A 22,347-nucleotide genomic window follows, 5' to 3' on the forward strand; every position below is an offset into this window, starting at 1 on the left:
ATTAGACCTTTTGTAGTCCTCAGATAGGACCCTGAGAGTCTCTTTTCTTTTTTAAATTTATTTTTTATTTATTTTTCTGAGGAAGAGTGGCCCTGAGCTAATGTCTGTGCCATTCTTTCTCTATTGTGTATGTGGGATGCTGCCACAGCATGGCTTGATGATGGTGTTGTAAGTCCTCATGCGGGGTCTGAACTCATGAACCCTGAGCCGCTGAAGCAGAGTCCGTGAACTTAACCCCTACACCACCAGGCTGGCCCCTCTTTACTTTTTTTTTTAATTCTGTCTTTTTCCTTAGATTCTTTTTGTTAGATGATTGCTGTTGATCTGTCCTCAAACTCACTGATTCTTTACTTTGTCATTTCCATTTTGTTATTAAGCCCCTTTTTTTATTCTAAATATTTTATCTTTTGTTTCTGACATTAACATGTGGCTTTTTAAAGAATAATGTTTATTTCTTTGCTGAAATTTATTATTTTTTTTTCCATTTGTTTCAAACATATTTTCTTTACTTCACTTAATATTGTTGTAACAGCTACTGTATGGTTCTTTTAAAATAATTCCATCATTTTGACCATCATGTTTGCCATACATCTTTTTGCTTGAGATTTGGACACGGTTTTCTGACTCTTCCTAACTCAAGTAATTTTGGTCATTTTGAATTTTATGTTGTGTGGTCTCTGGATTTTGTTGTGTTGCTTTAAATATTGTTGGTGTTTTCATTTTAGCAGGCGGATGACTTGACTACGACCTCATCGTTATCTGTCATGTCTGCAGTAGTCAGCCACTCCTATCTCATTCCTGGTGTTTAATTGCAATCTGCTTTCACTCTTGTTCATACATGGTTTATGTTTTCTGGGTTTATTCATAGATTCAGGTGTTCCTTTAGCTCTCTCCTTTATGGTATTTACTTCTTACTCTTCTGTGGCTATCATTGCATTCGGACACTTTCCCTCTGATCCAGAAGTACAACTGGTTTTTCCCTTGTGATTTAGCTGCCTGTCTTTCGTCAGTGGTCTCCGACCCTGGATATCCTCTGGGTAAAGCCTCCCAAAAGGGGAGGCGTGCTGGATTACCTTTTGACATTTGCTTGCTTTGGGCCTTGACTCCACACTAAAAACTTCCAGCTTTTGTTTAGTCTCCAGAGCCATCACATAGTTATTTTTTTAGTATTTTATCCAGACTTCGTAGCTGTTATTTGTGAAAGGTTTGGTTTGTTAGAAGCTTAGTATTTTGTACCAGAAGTATATGAAGTGAAAGAAAAAAAAACCAAACCTCTTTTTTTTTTTTTTCCAAATTGAGGAAGATCAGCCCTGAGCTAACATCTGCTGCCAATCCTCCTCTTTGTGCTGAGGAAGACTGGCCCTGAGCTAACATCTGTGCCCATCTTCCTCCACTTTATATGTGGGACACCTACCACAGCATGGCTTTTGCCAAGCGGTGCCATATTTGCACCCATGATCCAAACTGGCAAACCCTGGGCCGCCAAAGCAGAACGTGCACAGTTAACTGCTGCACCACCGGGCCAGCCCCCAAACCTCTTTAAAAATAGTTCTAAATTTTGTTGTCAAGGCATTATATGCTCGTTGTAGGAAATTGAGAGGAATTAATAAATTCTAATGAATCTGAAAAAAAATTACCCATATCCACTTTAATATTTTGATTTTTTGGGGTGGGGGGTATTACACAACTGAATGTGCTATGCATAATATTTTAAAATCTGCTTTTGGTTAAAATCATGTGAGAAGTGTTTTTCTTTGTCATTAGATATTCTTGGTAGATATTTTTATGGCAGTATAATACTTCGTATGCATGCATATGTTGGTTTATATGACCATTTTTTAATGCTTGTTACGTTGGTTGTTCAGTTTTTTACTTTTATATATGACCCTGTGGTGGACATCTTTTTGTATACATCATTGCAACCTTTTCATATTATTTTCTTAGGACAGGCCCCTAGAAGTAGACATACTGGGTTTCAAAGTGAATGATGAGGTTTTAAAGTTGTTCTTAGATACAACTGAATTGCTTTTCAGAAAGTCTGACCCATTTGACACTTGTGAGTGCTGTCCAGCTTACTGCACCTTCTAACCATTAGCATTAGATTTTTGGTATTTTCTCATTTAATGGATGGAAACTCTCATAATCTGCTTTTGGCAGTTTTTGATGAACTATTTTGGCCAAACTTCTTTATCTAATTTTTAAAAATTTACATCTCTCTGTTTTAAAATGATCCATTCATGTTCTATGCCTATTAAATGTATGTTTCAGTCTATTGTTTAAATAACTGCTTTTAAAACTATTTTAATGGTAGATGAGACAGAACCTAATTTTGTACCTGTAATACTATTAACTATGAAAACAGTTTTTTAGTATATCATTTCTTTTTGACTATCTCTTTGAATATCTTCATGTTTGCGTCTCCCCTTCCTTAGATTGACTCCTTCGGCTTTCCGTTTTCCTCTTGGGGAGGGGTGGGACTTCCGGTTTCATCTCCGGAAGACGACGAGCCGGAGGAGTCCGTCAGAGGGGCCAGCAGGAGCGATTCCGTCGGCAAACGGGGAAGTTATTTTCTGGCCGGGCCTGGGGGGAGGTTTGGAGGCGGGGACCGTCCAGCGTCTGCGCGGGGCCTGGGGGCGGTGGCTTGAGGGCTCGGGCCGGGCAGCTGGGCGCCGGGAGTCCCGCCAGGGCCCTAGGCTCTTCCTCCTCCCTCCTCGCCCCGCCTCCGCCCCTCCCCCGCTCGCCGGTCCCTCCCGGCGCCGCCCCGACTCGCCCAACACCCGCCCGCCGCCCGCGCGGCGTCGCAGCCGCCCTGCCCCCGCCGTCACCTGCTCGCTCCGCGAGCCGGGCTCCCGGGGACCCGGCGGGCCTCCGTTTCCCCGCGGGCCCGGGCTGTCGGCTCGGGAGCGGCTCCCCGGGCGCCCCACGCACCCCTGCACGCAGTCGGGGCGCTTCTGACCGCCTGGCTTCTCCGACTGGAACGCGGGCGCCCAGGCGGGGAGCTGCCCGGTGTGGGTTTCTAGTCCGGGCGGTGGTGTCCGTGGCTGCCCGCCCACGCCCTGTTTTCCCCAGCGCACCGATGCGCTGCTGCCACCCGCGCCTCCTTCGGTTGAGGATGCTGGTGCCCGAGAGCACCACGCCTGGAAGTGGACGGTCCTGGCCACTCAGGGTCCAGCTGCTCTCAGCAACTAGCGGGAGACCCCAGGCTGCCGCACGTCGCTGTTGGCAGCAGCGGGATCGTCCCTGGAGATACCCACCTCTTCCTAGTGGGCGAGCACGGCCTGAGTGTGCGTGCCCGCTTTCTGGAGCTTAGTCGGGGGGAGGTGGGTGCCAGGAGCTGCTGACCCCTGCGCTTGCGTTGAGTTTTGAATAGCCTGTTTATTGGGTTGGGGGGTTCTGGACTAGGACATCTTGGCAGGGTTGGCATCTGTGGACACATATGTAGGATTATTTTCTAGGTAATCATAGCCCGAATGGTGATTGTGTCGGGACTTTACAGTCCGTGCCGGTGGAACTAGTTACAGTATGCACCTGGTTTGCGGTGAAGCGTTAGTCCAGATGCAACACTGCCTGGGGAAGGTCACTAACACGTATTGATTAGAACATCGTTAGGAGAGCTCATTTGATGTATACTCTGTAGACTTCATGTAGCACGGCAGCCGTGTAGGGTCGGAATTACTAGTCCCTTTTCACAAACTGAGACTAAAGTTAAACAGTTTGACCAAAGTTAAGGTCAGGATTAGCGTCTCAAGTGTTTGTTACTCATTGTTTTTCAAGTTTGCTACATGTAAGGTTACTGACTCCTGCTGGCACGTCTGAAAAACACTGAGGCAAGGCTCTCTAGTAGCTGGTGTCTTCTTGCGTGACATGTAAGGCAGGTGTGATTGTTACTGATAATACACTGGCTCCTGGTGCCTTTTTTAAAAAACCTGTTTATTTTGGAATAATCTCAGATTTGCAGAAAAGCTGTGAGATAGCACAGAGAGTTCCTCTTGTATTCAGCAAAGCAGAGTGGCTCCACTTGAGCAAACTGCTTCATGCCAGTCACCATTCTAGGTGCTGGAGAGAGTAACACGCTGCCCTAGATGATTTCAAGGTCTGGTGGAAGAGACAGATCCATAAACAAGTATAGTGCCTTTTGCTCAGTGCTGAAATGGAGAAAGGGGAGCACAGAGTAATTTATGTCTGACTGCCTGGGAAGGAGTGGCGCGAGCTTGCAGGATACAGCATTTGAGTTAGGTCTCAAGGATTAGTGGGTATTCACTTGATTGATGGGACATTTCTGCCCACATTCGTGCTACCTAGGTTTGTGTTCGAAGAGAACTCTCTAACCTTTATAAAACGGACTCTTCTTATTTGATTCTCCTCTCTCCCTCTTTCTCACATCTCCTCTGAGAGGTTTTTGTCATAGTTTCCACAGGCTGTGAGAAGAATCGCGGTTTATAAATCCATGACTAGGAGATGAAATTAAGCTGTGTTTCTTAGTAATGGAAGTATCTAGATCTGTACGTTTTAAAATTCTTTCTCTTTCATAGTTGCTGAGTACTTCAGTGGTCTGATCACACACGTTCTTTATGCGAGGTTGGAGCACAGTTCTTCTGAACTATGCCCACAGCAGAGGGGTATTTTGAGTGAGTGTGTTGGTCATTGTGGGCTGCTCTAGGAAAACACCATAACCCCAGGTGGCTGAAACAACAGTCATTTACTTCTCCCAGTTCTGGAGGTTAAGTCCAAGATTAAGGTGCTGATTCCTGGTGAGGGCTCTTCCTTGCTTACAGACAGCCACCTTCTTGCTGTGTCTTCACATGGCAGAGATGGAGAGAGAACTCTGGTCTCTCTTCGTCTTCTTCTAAAGACGCTGATCCCGTCTTGGAGACCCTACCGTTCTGACCTCATCTAAACCTAAGTACCTCTCAGAGACCTCATTTCCAAATACCATCACATTGGTGATTAGGGCTTCGGCATCAAAATTGTGTGTGTGTGTGGGGGGGGGGGGTGCACAATTCAGTTTGTAGTAGGTGGGTTTCTTGGAATTTTTGTTATTATGAGGAATTGCTCCAAAATAGACTTGATAGAGAACTAAATAGGAAACTGTAAAATTAGCGTTTATATGGCTTTTGCTACAGCAAAGTAGTAAACACAATTTTATTTAAAATCAGAAGAAATTATTGTAGCTATGTTAAGTCTGATTCAGAGGCTGGTGGATGCCAAGAAGAAATTTTAATTGTTTCATTTGGATGAAAGAGAGAAATACGTGGTGAAATACTGCAGTGGTGTTTTCACTTTTAGGCCTTATACAAATGAATGCTTTCATGGTTATCAAATTAGGGTGTAAGGACTGTGGTAGTGAGCTATTGCAGTTCCCTCACTGATCAGGAGGCTGAGCCCCACAGAAGCTGAGCGGCTAATGCATTGTAGAGGTGTTAGTGGCAGAGCAAGGATTGGAATCAGGCCTCCGGATTCACGGGGCCAGTCTTTCTGCTGTTCCATCAGTGGTTCTCAAACTGATGGTGCATCAGAGTCAGCTGGGGGGGCTTGTGAAAACGCAGATGCTGGGCTGGGTCTCTGAATCAGCGGGTCTGGACTGGGACTGAGAATTTGCATTTCTGACAAGTTCCTGGGTGATGTTAAAGCTGCTGACTCTGAGGGCACACTTTGAGAACCCCGGCCTTCTGTGATGTTGCCTTTGACCTCTTCTAAGAGGATAGTAAGTAAACGTCTGTGGGTTTATACCAGCTTGACCCTTCCTTGACGTTCAGAGAATCAAGTTCTTTAATTTTGTGTTGTGTACTGTAATGCACCAACAACATAATGATTAGATGGAAAAAAAGTACTAGAAATGGAGTATGTTTTAGAGTCATTTTGGCATCTTCAGGGATAATTTTTGGAGATAATTGTAGAGGTCAGAACCGCTTATGCTGAAGGGGATGCACTTGAGCTCCTAGCAGCAATCACACTAAAAAGGGTGCCGGTATTGATTGCTAGATTGTATGGGAGTGAAAAGTTCCTTCCAGTTTTGTTACTCTCTGTTTTTCTTTCTCATTTTGTGTACTGAAATGTTCTTAATGTATCAAAATCTGATCAGGCCCCAGCACAGTTCCATGCCCATAGTAGATGTTAAATAAATATAAGTTGAATTGAATTAAAAAAGATTAATAGGGAAAATGAGGTAGATTATTTATCTGGAGAGACTTCAGTGCCCTAGGAAAGTTAGTCGGCTCTCTAGATTATCCCAATCACAGGTTTTTAGTGAATACTTACAGATTATTCTGGTTTACGCCTTATTTGCAATTACTGGGTTTTTTTTAGCACAATTATTGGAGGAGGTAGCATAGTTTTTTTTTTCCTTTTTCTCCCCAAAGCCCCCCAGGACATAGTTGTAGATTCTTCGTTGTAGGTCCTTCTAGTTGTGGCATGTGGGACACCACCTCAGCGTGGTTTGGTGAGCAGTGCCATGTCCACGCCCAGGATTCGAAGCAACGAAACACTGGGCCACCTGCAGTGGAGCGCACGAACTTAACCGCTGAGCCACAGGGCCAGCCCCGAGGAGGTAGCATATTTTTATGTAAGAGTTATTGAGTGATCCCCCATATCTCTTTATCATTCATCTGAAGTTACTTTTACAAACTTTTTACTTTGAAATAATTTTAGAAGTAGAAAAAAATGGCAAAAATAGCCCGGAGAATTCGTATATACCTTACACCCAGCGTCCCTTTGTTAGCCTCTTATGTAACCATAGTGCGGTTATTGAAACCAGGCAGTTGATAGAGTTAATCTAAAGTCTTCTATTCGGGTTTCACCCCTGGTGTCTTTTTTCTGGTCGAGGATCCAGTCCAGTAGCCCACACTGCATTTAGTTATGGTGTCTCCTTGGTGTCTTCCAATTTGTGACAGTTTTTTATCTTTCGTGACCTTGGTACTTTTCCAGAGTACCGGTCAGTTATTTTGCAGAATGTCCCTCAGTTTGGATTTATCTGGTGTTCTTTCATGATTAAATTGAGGGTTAAGCATTTGTGACAAGAATACCACAGTGGTGAGGTTGTTCCCTTCTCAGTGCATCATATTGGCACATGTGTGATGTAGATAGGTCTTATCGCTGGTGAATGTTAACTTTTGATCTCTTGGTTGAGGTGTCTGACATGTTTCTGTGCTCCAAAGAAAAAAATTTTCCCTTTGTAATTAATGACTCTCGTAAGTTTACTGATTGTAGTGCAGATGTTTAAATGAAATGGATATAGAATGTCAGAATCCTTTGAGCCTGACCCTAATTATGAGATCTTTCTTATCTTGGAGGCTTCATTATTATTTGTTAGATCCCAACATAGTAGGGAAGGGTAAAGCTGTAGACTTGTAGAAGAACAGTTATTTGTTCAAGAACTTGTACCTGATCTTGGTCAGTCTTAGTCTTGAATTGTCAACAGCGGAAGCTCTTTGTTCCAATTCTTTTTCTGTGGTTCTGCGATCTGTCTCGCATCTGTCTTCCAGTGGATGACTTTCCATAACTACATTGCGTTTCTTAAGATTCTCCCTAGAGCATTTTTGTAGAAGATTTGTGTGCTTCAGTTCATCACAAGGCAGTTGCTCCAAGTATCCTCTTGTTGACCCACTTCCTAGTCCATACAGCTGAGCGTGTGTGTTCTCTTTGTAGACTATGCTGATGAGGTGCTGCAGATATTACATAGATACACAGACACATAGAAATGGTCTGTATTTTCAAAACGTATATCCCTTTAATATGCCAACAGGAGTCAGTTGGAAGATATGTATGTGGCCTGTCTCCCTCCCCCTCATTCCCCTCCAAAGCTTGTAAGCTCCTTAGAAGCAGGGAACAGATCTCTTTTTGTTTACCAGTCACTTGCTTGGTGCTTGGCATACACAAGGCTCTCCATAAATATTTGAGAATAAAAGAATATCATATGTGCATCTTGTTAACTGGTTTTAGAAATTACCAGACTATTAGAAACATCTTTCCACATTAACACAGCTATATAATCATCATAGTATTCCACTATAGTCATGCCTTGCTTAACAATGGGGATACGTTCTGACAAATGTGTAAGTGATTTTATCATTGTGCAAACATCATAAAGTGTACTTTCACAAACCTAGATGGTCGAGCTGTTGACACGAATAATCAATAGTCATTCTACAGCGGGGAGTTTTATTCGAGCCAAGCTGAGGACTGCAGCCTGGGAGTGCAGCCTTCGTAAGTGCTGTGAAGAAGAGTGATTTTTCAGCACCATTATATACCATTTCCAAACAGACATACATCAAGTGTGACAGGGGTACATTCTCTCAAGGGTTCAAGGAGATACTTTGTTATAGATGAGTACATACACAGTGGGTCAGCATGACCCCAGTGTCATGGGAAAGGACACTTATCTTCAAAAAGTACTGGTGTCATAAGAAGAGAGGCATTGGTTCTTACCTTCAAAGAGTACATTCTGGGGCCGGCTCTGTGGCTGAGTGGCTAAGTTCGCGCACTCTGCTGCGGCGGCCCAGGGTTCGCATCCTGGGTGCGGACATGGCACCGCTCATCAGGCCACGTTGAGGTGGCTTCCCACATCCCACAACTAGAAGCGCCTGCAACTAAGATATACAACTGTGTGCGGGGGGGGGGCGGGGTTGGGGAGATAAAGCAGAAAAAGAAATATTGAAAAAAAAAGAGTACATTCTTTATTTTGGGACAATATACAACGAACATTTGACAGGCTGTAAGTCAGGCTTCTTTGGTTTAAATAAAATTTAGTCCAAATCGCATTTAAACCAGAACGGCTTCCCCATACACCTCAATATATAAAATTTTCTTCTATCATAGCCTCCTACACATGTAGGCTCTGTGGTACTAATCTCATGGGATGGCCATCATCTACGTGATCTACTGTTGACTGAAACGTCCTTAGGTGGCGCATGACCATATATGGATGTGCTGCAGCAGCTACGTCTGTAACCCATCCTGCGTTGTTGGAGATTAGGCTGTTTCCAATTTTTTCTATTAGAAAGAGTTCCATGGTGAATATTCCTAAATATGTATTTTGTTCAGTTGTTTCCTTAAGATAAGTTCTGTAAAGAGTCATTGATAGCTCAAAGAAGATATGTATTTTAAGGCTTTTGATATATTGCAAATAACCCTCTAGAAAGTTTGTATAGATTTATATTCCAGCCAGTACTGTTGAGAATGCTCATTTTGCCACACTTTCCCCAATGCTCAACTTTCAGTTTTTTAGAATAAGACTAAATTTAGAGTTAAAAAAATTTGTTTTTTGTTTTTACGATTTGCACCTTTGTTTTTCTTCTTCTTCTCCCCAAAGCTCCCCAGTGCATAGCTGTGTATTGTACTTGTAGGCCTTCCTGGTTGTGCTCTGTGGGACGCTGCCTCAGCATGGCCTGATGAGTGGTGCCATGGCCCTGCCTGCAGCCAGGATCCGAACTGGCAAAAGCTGGGGCTGCTGAAGCCGAGTGTGTAAACTTAACCACTTGGCCACAGGGCTGGCCTCTTTTTTTGTGTGTGTGGTATTTTTAAGGATTCTTCCTGGAGTATGGTGGGGTGGGGATCATAGTCTGACTAATTTGCTAATAACCCTCCAAGTTTTCCGTATGAAAATTATCCAGTGTTTGGTTTGCCTTGATGAGAGAGCAGAATAAACCTCAATAAGGTAGGGGTTAACAGGAATCATTATCCTCTCTGAAGTTATAGTTGGTCATATCTGTGGGCCTTAGCCAATAGGAAACTTCTTGAGAGTGGGATACATTTCTAATTCATATCATTCAGAAAAATCAACTACAGGTGAATTAAAGGCTTAAATACAGAAGGCAAAACTATGAAATTTTTGGAAGACAATGTAGGACAGTAATTGTGTGAGTCTAATACAAGGAAGAGCTTCTTAAACAGATCACAGAAGGTGTAGACCATAAAGGAAAAGATTGACCGCTTTGACAGCATTAATTTGACAGCTTGTGGTTATGAAAAGAAACCATCAAGAAAGTGAACAGACAAGTCACAAGTGAGAATAGATATTTTCAGTACGTATTATTGAGAAAGGATTGTATCTAGAAAGGTAAACAGTGACAAATCAGTAAGAACAATAGAAAAATGGGCCTATGACCCAAGTAGGCATCTCACAGAAGAGGAAACCTGCATGCAGAGATTCTCGACTTCGTTAGCAATTAGGGAAAGGCAGTTTAGGACCAACGTGGTGTATAGTTTCATAACATTGGGTTGGCAACAGTGTAAAAATCTGACAATGTCTGCTGTTTAGGAAGGGCGGAAATAACTGGAATGCTTACACACAACTGGTGGGATTGTAAATTGGTACCATAACTTTGGGATTACCTAGTAAAGTTAAAGATGGATGTACACTTTGACCCAGTGATTCTACTCCTGGGTCTTTATCCTGGAGCAGTGCTTCTAAATTGTGTTTTCAGCATCTCACAGGAACTTCTTATAAATGCAAAATTTGGGGCTCCACCCTAGACCTATTGAATCAGAGGCTTTGGGGATGAGCCAGCTTTCAGTCTTAACAAGCCGTTCAGGTGGTTTAATGCATGCTAAAATTGGCAAACTGGTGCCCCAGAGAAACGCATGTATGTGAGTGCCTGAGGACATGACAAAATGCTCACAGTTGCACTGTTTGTAAAAGGCAAAAACTGGAAGCAGTGTCCATCCGAGGAGAATGGATAAATTGTATTCCTATAGGAGTGCAACTGAATGGATTTTAGCCACCTGCACCACTGAGGATTATTGTCAGGAATATCATATTGAGGAAAAAAAGCTACTTCCAGAAGAATGCACATAGTATTTTTCCTTTTTTAAAGTTTTGAAACATGTGAAGCAAAAGTCCATACTGTTAGGAATACAGATATGGCAAAGTAATAAAGCAGATTAATTACAAACACATTCAAATTAGTGGGTAGCTCTATTAGAAGAGAGAAGGTGATAGGGATCCCGAAACGGAACTGAAAGATAGGAATTTAATTTTTTTCTTTTTTTTTTTTGGTGGGGAAGACTCGTCTTGAGCTAACATCTGTTGCCTGTCTCCCTCTGTTTTGTGTGTGGGATGCCTCCACAGCATGGCTGATGAGTGGAGTAGGTTTGTATCTGGGATGCGAAGCTGTGAACCCAGGCTCCTGAAGCTGAGTGTGCAGAATTTTAACTGCTTGGTCATGGGGCTGGCCCCCTGAATTTAATTTTCTTAAACTGTGATCTGTACTCAGGGTTTTCTTATGTTATGCTTAGTGCCTCGCACATATTCAAATTATTTTTTGTACCTGCCAAATTTTTAAAAAACATACACTTATGTCTTTTCTTTTTGCGAAGTCTGTCTACACAGGGACTATTCAGTTTGTATGAAAAAGATCTGGTGGGGGTGATGGTGGAGAAGATATGTTCTTGCAGCATTATGGTCTGAAAGTACTTTCAGCAGTAGGGATATCAAACAGAAGATTGTTTTTGATGATGATGATGGTTAATACTTGCTGAGCACTTGCCAGGTGCCAAACACTGGTCTAAGGACATTACGTACTGAGTTTATCCTCAGTTAACTGAGGATTGAGCCTCACAGTGAGCATATGGGGGTTGGTACCACGACTCCTCCTGTTTCCTAGGGGAGGAAAGGTGTGTGTGGATACAGAGGTGAAAACGGTAGAGGCTGGCTGACTCCTAACACTCTGTCAGACCTGGTCAGAGGGAGAGGACAGCCAGACAAGACTGTTATGCCTGAGAGTGTTGGAGTTTCGAGACAAAAAGGAAAAGTCAAAATAGGAATGGGAGTGTGGAAGACTGTGGAGAGGGAAGGCTGTATATACCCGCATTTTTGAAGTTGCTTTCTTTATGTTAGTAGGTTTGTTTCTAAACCAGCGTATATGAGTGTCATTCTAGCAGATGCTGAGTCCCTAAAGCAGAAAAGTAATTGGATTTTGTTTTTAGTTTTAAGGATTGCATCTTCCAGTTCATTAGAAATTGGTAAGATCACACCATAGGATTTGGGAAATCTTACTTCTTTGCTTAGGCAGTTTGGTTGCTAAAAAGGGCACTTTTGGGGACTCTCCCTTTGCCTATTGTTTTCTAGCCTTTGATAATTGTTTTTGTATCATAATTATCTCATATTATGAGGACTATTTCTTAGATACACATTGGTTATATTGTAAACTTTATTTTAAGCCACCGTAGTATGACAGTCACTCCTTAAAATGAACAAATACAGAAAAAATTAAAAGATGTTCCAGAAGCCATAAGTCAAATGATATGAAACCAAATAGCACTACTGTTTTTGTTTGGTATTCAATTCAGAGTGCTCAAATTGTCTAAACCACATGAACTGTCAAGCATTTGTAATTGTGTAATGTCATGCTTTCCAGCAGAGTCAGCCCCTTACTAAGCTGACAGCCAGGAGAGTCCTTCCATAGCAGGGATGTCTGCATTTGAGACACATGTAGTGCTTGTTGGAGATCCGAACATAGGCTTCTTAAAACAAATTTTAAGTACTTCAGCTCTTCTAGTTTCAGATGCATTTTGCTGAAGCTGGATAATCTCAGTCTTAATTGCCAGTGCTTTTCAATGTGTTTCATGTTCCTATTTCTCTTTTATTTTCTCTTATATGCTTTTTTCCTCCCTTTAAACAAAAACACGAAAAGTTTTAAATAAAAACAAGTAAGGTAATAGGAAGCCTAATAGGAAAAAGATATTTATTGTTTGATGCATTTGGAATAATAGCAGTGTAATCATCAAATGTAGCCAAAGCCCAGCATGCTTGTCAGTTACTAAGGATAATGGAAACTTTGTGTTTTAAACCTAGAGCAAGCAACAAACCACTTCTTTCAAAGTGTGTAATTCACTTGTGATTTCTGCTGATCGTGGATTCCGGACCAGAATTTGATGCGTATTATTGGATCAATTATTCTAGAATGAGAAATCACAGTTATAGAAGTTCATATAACTATAAAACCATTAGAATTTAAACTAAGGTGGTAATCTGCTTTTACAAATAGCTTAGACAATTTAGATCATTCGAGGAGAGGTAGTAGGAATTATAGTCTTTCAAAAAATGAGACCAAATGGTTTTCATTAAGAATCTTCAGGGTCTGTAATCTGGTTTTCCATATGGGTGGTGTTTAACACCCTAGGATTTCAGGGTGGGAGGTGGAGGCAGTGTTTGCTAAAAGTGACATTCCTCAGAGTCATTTTGCATGAGAGATTGTTTTGGAATCCCTGTGTGACATCCCTATTGAGTGCGTTTGTTTACTCTCCTTCCTCATTCACCTTTCTTCTCCTTTTTTCCCCTCTTCTCCACACTTCAGCTCTCTGTCTAGTAAATATATGTTAGGTTTATATTATTTTTTTTTGAAGTTAGAAGGGACTTTACTCCAGGGGGTCCCAAATCTGGCTCATCAGAATCACTCAGGGAGCTCTCTGAAACTACAGATCCTTGTCCTTACCCCAGACTCTCTTAATCAGGATCTCTCCATGGGTGGGACCAAGGGATTCATGTTTGGCTGATTAGCTAAACTGATAAATGATTGGTATTGTCTGTGGCTCCCTTGTGTTACAGACGTGGAGGTAGTAAGTCCAGGCATGCTCTTCCAGGGACAGTTGCGTTTCTCAGAAAAGGTTGTCGAAGGTCTTGCAAAGCCTTCATTAATGGTAGAGTGACAAGCGATATGATAATTTTTGGGCATTGGTATGTGGCAGAGATGGCTAGCTGTCCATCTAAATCGGTTCTGTCCTTCCATAAGATACAGTTCTACAGCTCCAGGTTTCACTTTTCAGATTCCCTTGCGGCGAAGCAGGTATGAGTGGAAGTGGTAGATGCCCCTGTCCGGGAGGGGGAAATTTCCCCCTTATTCCTCTTGAGTTCTTGTGGCTGGCCTCATAGTAAAATGAACACAAGACAGATTAAAGAGAAAACTCGAATGTAATGCGTACACGTGGGAGATCATAAAATTAACGCTCAGAAGTGACCAAAGCAGGCAGCTTTTATACTTTTTACACACAGAAACACTAAATTTGTGAGGATTTGACAGGACAAAGATACTTAGGTTTGGGTGCTTCATTAGTAAGCAATCTAAGCAGAGTTTGGACTTGTGGTGGTAAATTAGTAAAAAAGTAACAAGGTGTGTTTATACAGGCCTCTCCGCCCTGAATTCCACCCCCTCCCAGCCCCACCCTTTTTGCTTGAGGAAGATTGTTCCTGAGCTATCATCTGTGCCAACCTTCCTCTGTTTTATGTGGGATGACGCTGCAGTGTGGCTTGATGAGCGGTGCTAGGTCCGCCCCGGGATCCGGACCTGCAAACCCTGGGCCGCCGAAGCAGAGCACGCCAACTTAACCCTTATGCCGTTGGGTCAGCCTCGTGAGGAAGCTGTTTTTCACATGGGAGATTCGTTTGCTGCTTTCAGGGGGAAATGGAAAGGGTCAAAGTGCAATTTTTGCATCAGCTGCTTCTCAAATAACTAAGTCAAAATAATCAGCGTGCCATTGTAGCATATTTTGGGGGCAGTCTGCCCTGGGTCCCAACACTGCTTTTGAGTCAAGATTGCAAGACTACTGTTAGTTATGTCTGACCAGATACTGAAAGTCAAAGGTCAGCAGATGGAAGCAGAGCTGGTTGGGACATGGAGAATTGTCTCAGAGCACGTCTCGATGATACTTCATCAAGAGTCTGCTGCTTCCAGGCTTGCTTTCTTCAGTCAGCTGAATGCAGGGAACGAGGAAGCTCCAGGGCAGAGCTGCAAGATGGAAGGAGCCAGGATCCCTGAGTCGGCCTGCAACAGACCGCCTGCTGACCAGGAACACCTGCCGTGGAAGTTTACCAGAGCGAGAGAGAGACTTCTGTTGTGCTTTGGCCAGTTGTAAGTGCACGTTTTATACCAGTATGGTATTAGGGCATTATCTTCTTGTTAGATGGATTCTAGCCACTGTATCCAAATCTCAAAGGAAAGGCAGGTTCTGAGTATGTAGAAAATTAGTATTCTGCAGTTTTCCTTCTCCACGTGTATAATTCTGTTATCTGTTCCTCAGAATGTAGACGTGTGATGTGACAGAGTTGGGACGTTTTATTAGGCTGCAGTACTTTCTTAGAGGTGTAATCTGAAGGAGGCTACTACTCAGGTGAAAACTGGTGAATGAGGATTTGTGATGCCAACTGTGAAGGTTGCCAGCAGTGGAGGAGAGACTGATCTTCAGAGCACTCTCGTTTAATAATGATCTTAGGGCTAAGAATTATTAGTTTTTATTGATTTCCTAGAATTTACATAATTGAAAAATTAGCAAATGTATAAGGTATGTATGATGTGGCATTTTCCAAACTTAAGTCATTTCCCTACTCCTTCATTGTTTTTGCTGTGTTTTATACCACAGCATTTTATCTCACTCTTGTTTTTTGTTTGTTGTTCTGTTTGTTTGGTAACGTCTGTTGCCAAGCTTCCTTTTTTTGCTTGAGGAAGATTCTCCCTGAGCTAACATCTGTGCCAGTCTTCCTCTATTTTGCATGTGGGATGCTGCCACAGCATGGCCGATGAGTGGTGTAGGTCTGCACCTGGGACCCGAACCCACCAACCTGGGCCACTGAAGTGGAGTGTGCCGAACTTAAGCACTACACCACAGGGCCGGCCCCTTTCTCACTTTTTTTTTTTTTAAACTTAGCATTGTCATAAGAAGTAATACATGTGGAGTCATAGATTGGTGTGTTATTTTTTCCTAATATCTATTTGAATAATACATACTTATTTAAAAATCCCAACATGTGGTAGATAACTTTATTTTAAACGCCACTAGTGATATTTCTGTCATACTTGGGAAATACTGTTCACATAATGAATATTATTTTTTAGGATCTTCAGTGCTTAATGCATAAAATCCTAATAGAAATAGATGCAGTCACAGGAAACTAGCGGACGTACTGTGTCTGACAGGGCTTTGGTTACAGCTTTTTCCTATCACAGATTAGTATTCTGTTTGATTAATATCTACATTTGTTTGTGACTGAGGGACAACGAAAACAGTGTATTCAAATAATTTTTGAACAGTGTTAAGCAGGATGTGCTTCTAAAGTTAGTGAGGAATGGGCCTAAGGAAGTGCTAATGACCGTGACATTAAGATACAAAAATCTTGGAAAATACTGATACTTGTGGTAGAGAAAGAATTGGATAATCCCGTGATCCGAGGGAGAAGAAGATAATGAGGCTTGAACGGCCCGGGGAAGCGTTGTTCCCTGCTCAGGTGAGTGTCAGGGCATCGCTGCTGGTGAACAGATGGGAAGGTCTCGAGCCCCTCCTTCCTGACTCTGACCAGCTCATTCCCTAGAGACCATCACAGACAATAAGAGGCTCGTGTGGTTTCTGAGGCAGCGGCTTGGTCAGAATCTAAAATGTTTTGACTACAAATTACTTCTGGGTACCTGCATTAATTTCCTAGGGTCACTGTAACAAGTTGCCACAAACTGGGTGCCTAAAAAAACCATAAATGTCCTCTCCTCCAGCTCTGGAGGCAAGATTCTCAGATCCAGTTGTCGGCAGGGCCGCGTTCCCTGCAGAGACTGCGGGGAGCATCCACTTCACGCCCCTGTGGCTTCTGGTGGCTGAAGCTTCCTCAGCTGGTGGCCACATCCCTCCAATGTGTCTCTGTCCTCACGTCGCCCCCTCTTCTATGTCTGTCTTCTCTTGTGTGTGTCTTATAAGAACAGCTGTCACTGGATTGAGGGCCCACCTGGATCCTACAGGATGATCTCATCTCAAATCTGTAATTTAACTACAACTGCAAAGGCCCTTTTTCCAAATAAGGTAACAGTCACCAATTTCAGGGGTTAGGATGTGGACATATCTTTTGGGGACCACCGTGCAGCCCACTACAGTATTTGAATAATGTCTATGAAGTTTAGGGCTCATTTTATTACATTTCCCATATTTCCCTAATTCTTAGCTGTTTTTCCTCTTATTTCTTTCATTAATAAAAACAAAAACAAAGAATGCATCCCTCTATGTCAGGCATCTGTTGTCACAATAACGAGCATAATAAACCCACTTCAAAACGTAACTTGGGTAGAACAAAAAACCTGTTACTGACCATTTCTGCACAGTCTCGGGGGTAGCTGGCTGCTTGCGCTGGTCTCGGACGGGCTCTGCCGAGCTCTGTTGGGCTCACTCAGGTGTCCGCATTCAGCTGGCTTGTCAGCTGGGTGCTGGCTGGTCTGGAATGTCCTCTAGGGGGAGTGAGGCATCTCTCCTCCACATGGTTCCTGATCCCCCAACAGGCTACACAGACGTGTTCTCATGATCACGACAGAGGGGAAATCAACTCCACAGGCACACACAGCTTCTGAAGGCCTAGGGTCAGAACTGGCACACTGGCACATTTGCCCACTCTGTTGACCAAAGCAGCTCACAAGTCTAGGCCTGTTTCGAAGGGCTGAGTTGGCAGACGCTGCAAGTCACATGGCGAAGGGCACAGAAACCGAGGGATGTGAAATATTGGAGCCTCCGTGCCACCCAGCCACAGCAACTTCCTACACCCAACCAGGAATCTGCCACTTCTAACAGGGTTCATTGAAACTCTTCCAAATGTCATTTCAGTTAAGATAGAGGATTCAAACTTTATTAGCTTTTTAAATACATATTTTGCATCTCATTTGTGAATGGGTTTCTCCTCTAATTCAGCAAAAATATGTTTTAGTTTTCAGAACCTTGCTGTACTCACCTTACAAGGCTTGAACAGCTGTATAATGAGCATCTTATTACATTTAAATGATAAAGAAAAACTCAAGTTGCTCTGTAGTCAACATATTCCACATAATAGCCAAATTCCCAAAGAAAATGTAAACTATTGTAAAATATTGAAATAGTCAACAGCATGAGGAACTGTGGTAGAAGCCTTTACTCCAATGAAAAAAAGGACATGCGCTGCACCTGACGTATTTTGTGACACTGTTGTGTCACAACGGTGCAGGATGAATCAGCACAGTGGAGAGTGGTCATCTTGCTACATCTGTTCTAAATAACTTAATACAGATGTGACTGCAAACCACAAAAATCAGTGCCATTCAGCCAAATTTAGTCATACCCTAAGTCAGCTTTGTCGTTCTCAAGCCTTCTGATACGAGAGAATATGGGATGTAGGGAAAGTTGAGAGTTGGAGACAGGAGTCAGTTGCATTTAAAACTATTTCAACGTTACAAAAAAATCTCTGACCAGGTGAACAAACTGCTGGATTTTATCCCAAGGCCCTTAAGGAGTGCAAGCAAGTGTAGGAACCCTGATGGCTGAGCTTCATTAGCTTGATGGAAAATGCTTAAGATCATAGCTTTTATGGATTAATCTAGGATCAGAGTGGCAGCCGCTAAAGGGAATAGTTCCAAATTTGCTTGAAGCAGAGGACCGTCTCTGGACCTCACTGTCACATAGCTGCAACTGGCTGAAGGATCAATAATACAGATGATGATCCCTGGGAGTAAAGACCACACCCTCCCCCAGGCTTTCATATGATTCCTGAAACAGGGTTTTATCTTCTCTCTCTCTTACTTTCGTGATATTTTAACAATTTTAATAACTGTCATTCATTTAAGAATGTCTAAAGTTAGTTATGATTAGTCTCCTCCCAAGATATACAAGATGACGCATATAATTTATAGGTATTCACTTTGGTTCTTTTCCAAATCTGCCTGGTCCTTACTGAAAGAGTTTTTCTTTTTCTTATTTTCAATTCCTTCTTTTATCTGTTTAATCACTTACACATATTTTATAGTTTATTGATTTGTTTAGTGCTAGCTGTTGCTGCAAAAACGCAATCAGTCTCTGTGCCATGTATTCCTTGCAAACAGAAATCAGATCAACAGGTATTTGGGGCTGAGTGGTCTTCCTTGTGCCTATTTGAGTATACATCTTGGATCCTCCTCCTCCAAACCCATACTGTTCTCTCCATTCTGCAAGGTTGAGAATGGAGGATTGTATTTTGGAAGTTTCTATCAAGTAGGCCTGAAAGTGACACATTCCATAGGCCAGAACTTGGTCATATGGCCATAGCCAACCATAAGGGAAACTTGGAGATGTAATGACTCCATCTCTGAATCCGAGAGGAAGATGAAATACATTGAGAGAACAGCTAGCCACTCTACACCACATAGTCTCCGTCCAATAATTCTATTCTGCTTTTCTTGACAGATTAGTGATGCGATTTGTTTCTGTCTGCTGCTGACATCATGATAGCTTGCTTCCTCTTGTATTTTGTTATTTTAGATTCAAAGTTTCCATTTGGTGCGACTTTATCTCAGAAATCCTGTGTCGTCTGAGTTCCCAGACCTCATAAGTAAAGCAATACAAATATGAGCACAAAAATCCATGTGAATGGAAGCATGTGGTCATAAAATGTTAGGGGGAAAATTTTTTTTCTACCCTTCCCACAGCCAGAACTGAAGCAGACAATATTTCTTTTCATTTCCTATTGAAGGTGGGCATTTTCTTTTGGTCCACATTTACACGGAGAGCAGAGATCCTTTGCAAGTCCAGGCTTCATGCTCAAATCTGTTGCTCAAATTCCCACATCCTATGTGACCATTAGCACTCAAGCCCTTTGATCACCACTATCAACAATTGCCACAAGCACGGCTGAAGCATCGGTGCTCCCTTTCAGCCCTAGTGTAGAACTTACACGTTGTCTTGTGGACGACTATCAGCCAAGCCTTCGGTCACCACTATACAGACGTGCCTCCTGGCACAGCAGCTGTGTCAGCTCTCACTTTCCACTCCAGCTGTCCATTCACTCTTTGTTTTTGGAGCCGAGGTGTTACACTTTCAATCATGAGCATTTCAGTATACCTTTACAATGGTGTTTGCAATATTCTAAGTGCTTTTGTCATGAGAGAATTTTCAAAGTCCCTTCTCTTCTATATTCCTGAAACAGAGTTTTATCTTCTCTCTCTGACTTTTGTGATATTTTAACAATTTTAATAACCGTAATTCATTTAAGAATGTCTAAAGTGAGTTATGATTAGTCTCCTCCCAAGATATACAAGATGCTTATTATCTGTTACTTCCAGTTACTCCACTGCCTCCTGTCTTACACACTTTTCTTTTCCATAATTTTTTATATCTCCAGAACTTGGGTAAACCTTAATTGGACTTACCCATGTATCTAACAGATTCTTCGATCCCCATTGGATCTAGTATCCTATTCCTTCCTAGTGTGGAGACTTCCCTCCTCCTAAATGACACCCTTTGTAAGTTCTTTTATGAATGTCTATAAGTGGTAGACACCTCCTGCCTCGTGGTTTCTCTAGAAAATGTCTATTTCATGCCTACGCTTAATGGTAGTTTACCTGGGCTTGGAATTCTAGAATGATAGTTAATTTTTCTGAGCACCATGAATATATAATATTATCTTTCGACATTTTATTGATGTTAACTTTAACGTCAAGCTTACTGTTTTTTGTAGTTATCCTGTCTTTTTTCCCCAGGCTGCTTGTAAGATCTGACTCTGAAATTTCCTTTAGAATATTTCTAGGTATAGATTTATTGTTACTTATCCTTTTGGGGGGTAATTATACTTCTGGGATCTAACGATTTAAGATAAGTCTGGAATATTTTCAATCATTTTCACATCATATATTGCCTCTTTCCTTTCCTCAAAGACATTCCATTAGATATGTTAGACCATACAGTTTTATCCCACAAGCTCATTAAACCTTACATATTTGTTTTTCACTCTAATCTGCATTCCCTTTAGTCCTTTCTTCTGGTTAACTAATTCTGTCTTCAGTTGTATCTAAACTGTTATTTTACCCGTGTAAGGTGTTTTAAATTTTAATAAAACTTTTGTTTATAAAATTCTACTTTTTTATACCTACCCCTTCATGGTATCTTATTTTTCAGATTTTAAGATTGTGTCTTAATCATTTAAAATATGCTTTTTATAATTTATCATAACACTTTTATAAATTCTTAGCATTCTAAACCTACTTTCAGTTGATATTAATTACATTCAATCATGTTAGGTTTTTTCATAATGGGCCTTATAACTTGGCATCTTTAGCTCATAATTTGTCATGCTTTATCTATGGAAATACTGTGCAGCTTGTCAGAGTACAGAACCAAGAAACCAGAAGTCAAAGCCAAGCACCATGGGGAAAGCAAAACAAAAGCAAGAAAAAAACCCTCCAGAGAGTAGGGCTGAGCCTACATCAGAGAACTGCCAGCATGCACCTGGGTGTACCTCAGAATTGCTGTGGATACACAGCATATGTATCCGACACTGTATCACTGTTACATAACAAATTTTTTTTTTTGCCATCTTTTTAAGTGGGTATATCAGTAGCAGTTATCCAATGCCTGTATCCCCACAGATGTGTATGTTTGGAAGAGGGGTGTGGCTAGAGGGGGCAGAAAACTTACCTCTTTGCTTCACAGGTCTTCATATCAAGGGTGACTGTATCTGAAGAACTTAATCTGGCCTGGATCTGATTTAGATTATGAGATCCTGGGCCTTGAACCGGACCCAAATGCTGTAATGAAATCAAATTTTTGAGGGGTCTTGGGAGAAGGTAAGTATGTTTTGCAAGTGAGAGGAATTTAAATAATTTGTAGCCCAAATGCAGACTGTGGTGTTTTTAAAATATGTCCATAAATCCTTTAACACTCTTCTCATTGAGGGCAGTTTCCGTGTCCCCTTCCTTCAAATCTCAGCTGATATAAGTAACTCACTTTTAACAAATAGAATATAGCAGATGTGATGCTGCAGGACTCCTGAAGCTATGTCATGAAAGGCAATGTTGATTCTGACTTGTTTGCAAAGACGCTTGCTTTTGGAACCTTGGGGCCACCATGCAGTGGAAATCCCAAGTCACACGGAGAGGCCAAATGCTGGTGCTCCTGTGAACCCTCACTGAGGACCCAGACTACAGCCAAAATCAACTCACAGACATGTGAAGACTCCTCTGATTGATTCCAGCCACCAGCCACGGAGTCACCCTGACCTGTCAAGTCTTCACGAGCCTGTGCCCCAGACACCATGCAACATGTAGAAGCTTCCTCCTATGCTTTTCCTGAATTCTAAACCCACAGAACCCATAAGTATATGGAAAGGTGGTTTTCAGCCAGTAGTTTTGTAAGAATTTGTTATCTAACAATAGAAACCCCAATATAGGATTTGTAAATTTATATTTATACTAGAAGCTAAAACTTCATAATGCTTTATCTTGAAACTGTTGTGTAGCCTGGGTGTAGAGTTTCTCTTGCTACGGAAATGCAATTAATTTAGAATATACTTTTATATTTATTTTTCGGCTAGACTTTTCCTAGGTACAGTTGTGGTGGACACTGAAGCCACACCAACTGGATGGCACACATTTAGTGACAAATTCTTAGAGG

General features: G+C 42.0%; 1 protein-coding gene across 1 annotated transcript in view; it reads left to right on the forward strand.

Annotated features, from left to right (window-relative positions):
- LOC138915577 (large ribosomal subunit protein uL15m-like) overlaps positions 1-22,347 on the forward strand; it is a 254,981-nt gene that overhangs the window by 13,208 nt on the left and 219,426 nt on the right. The window lies entirely within an intron of this gene.

The sequence above is a fragment of the Equus caballus genome, chromosome 9 (assembly GCF_041296265.1).
Source record: "Equus caballus isolate H_3958 breed thoroughbred chromosome 9, TB-T2T, whole genome shotgun sequence".
Lineage (NCBI taxonomy): Eukaryota > Metazoa > Chordata > Mammalia > Perissodactyla > Equidae > Equus > Equus caballus.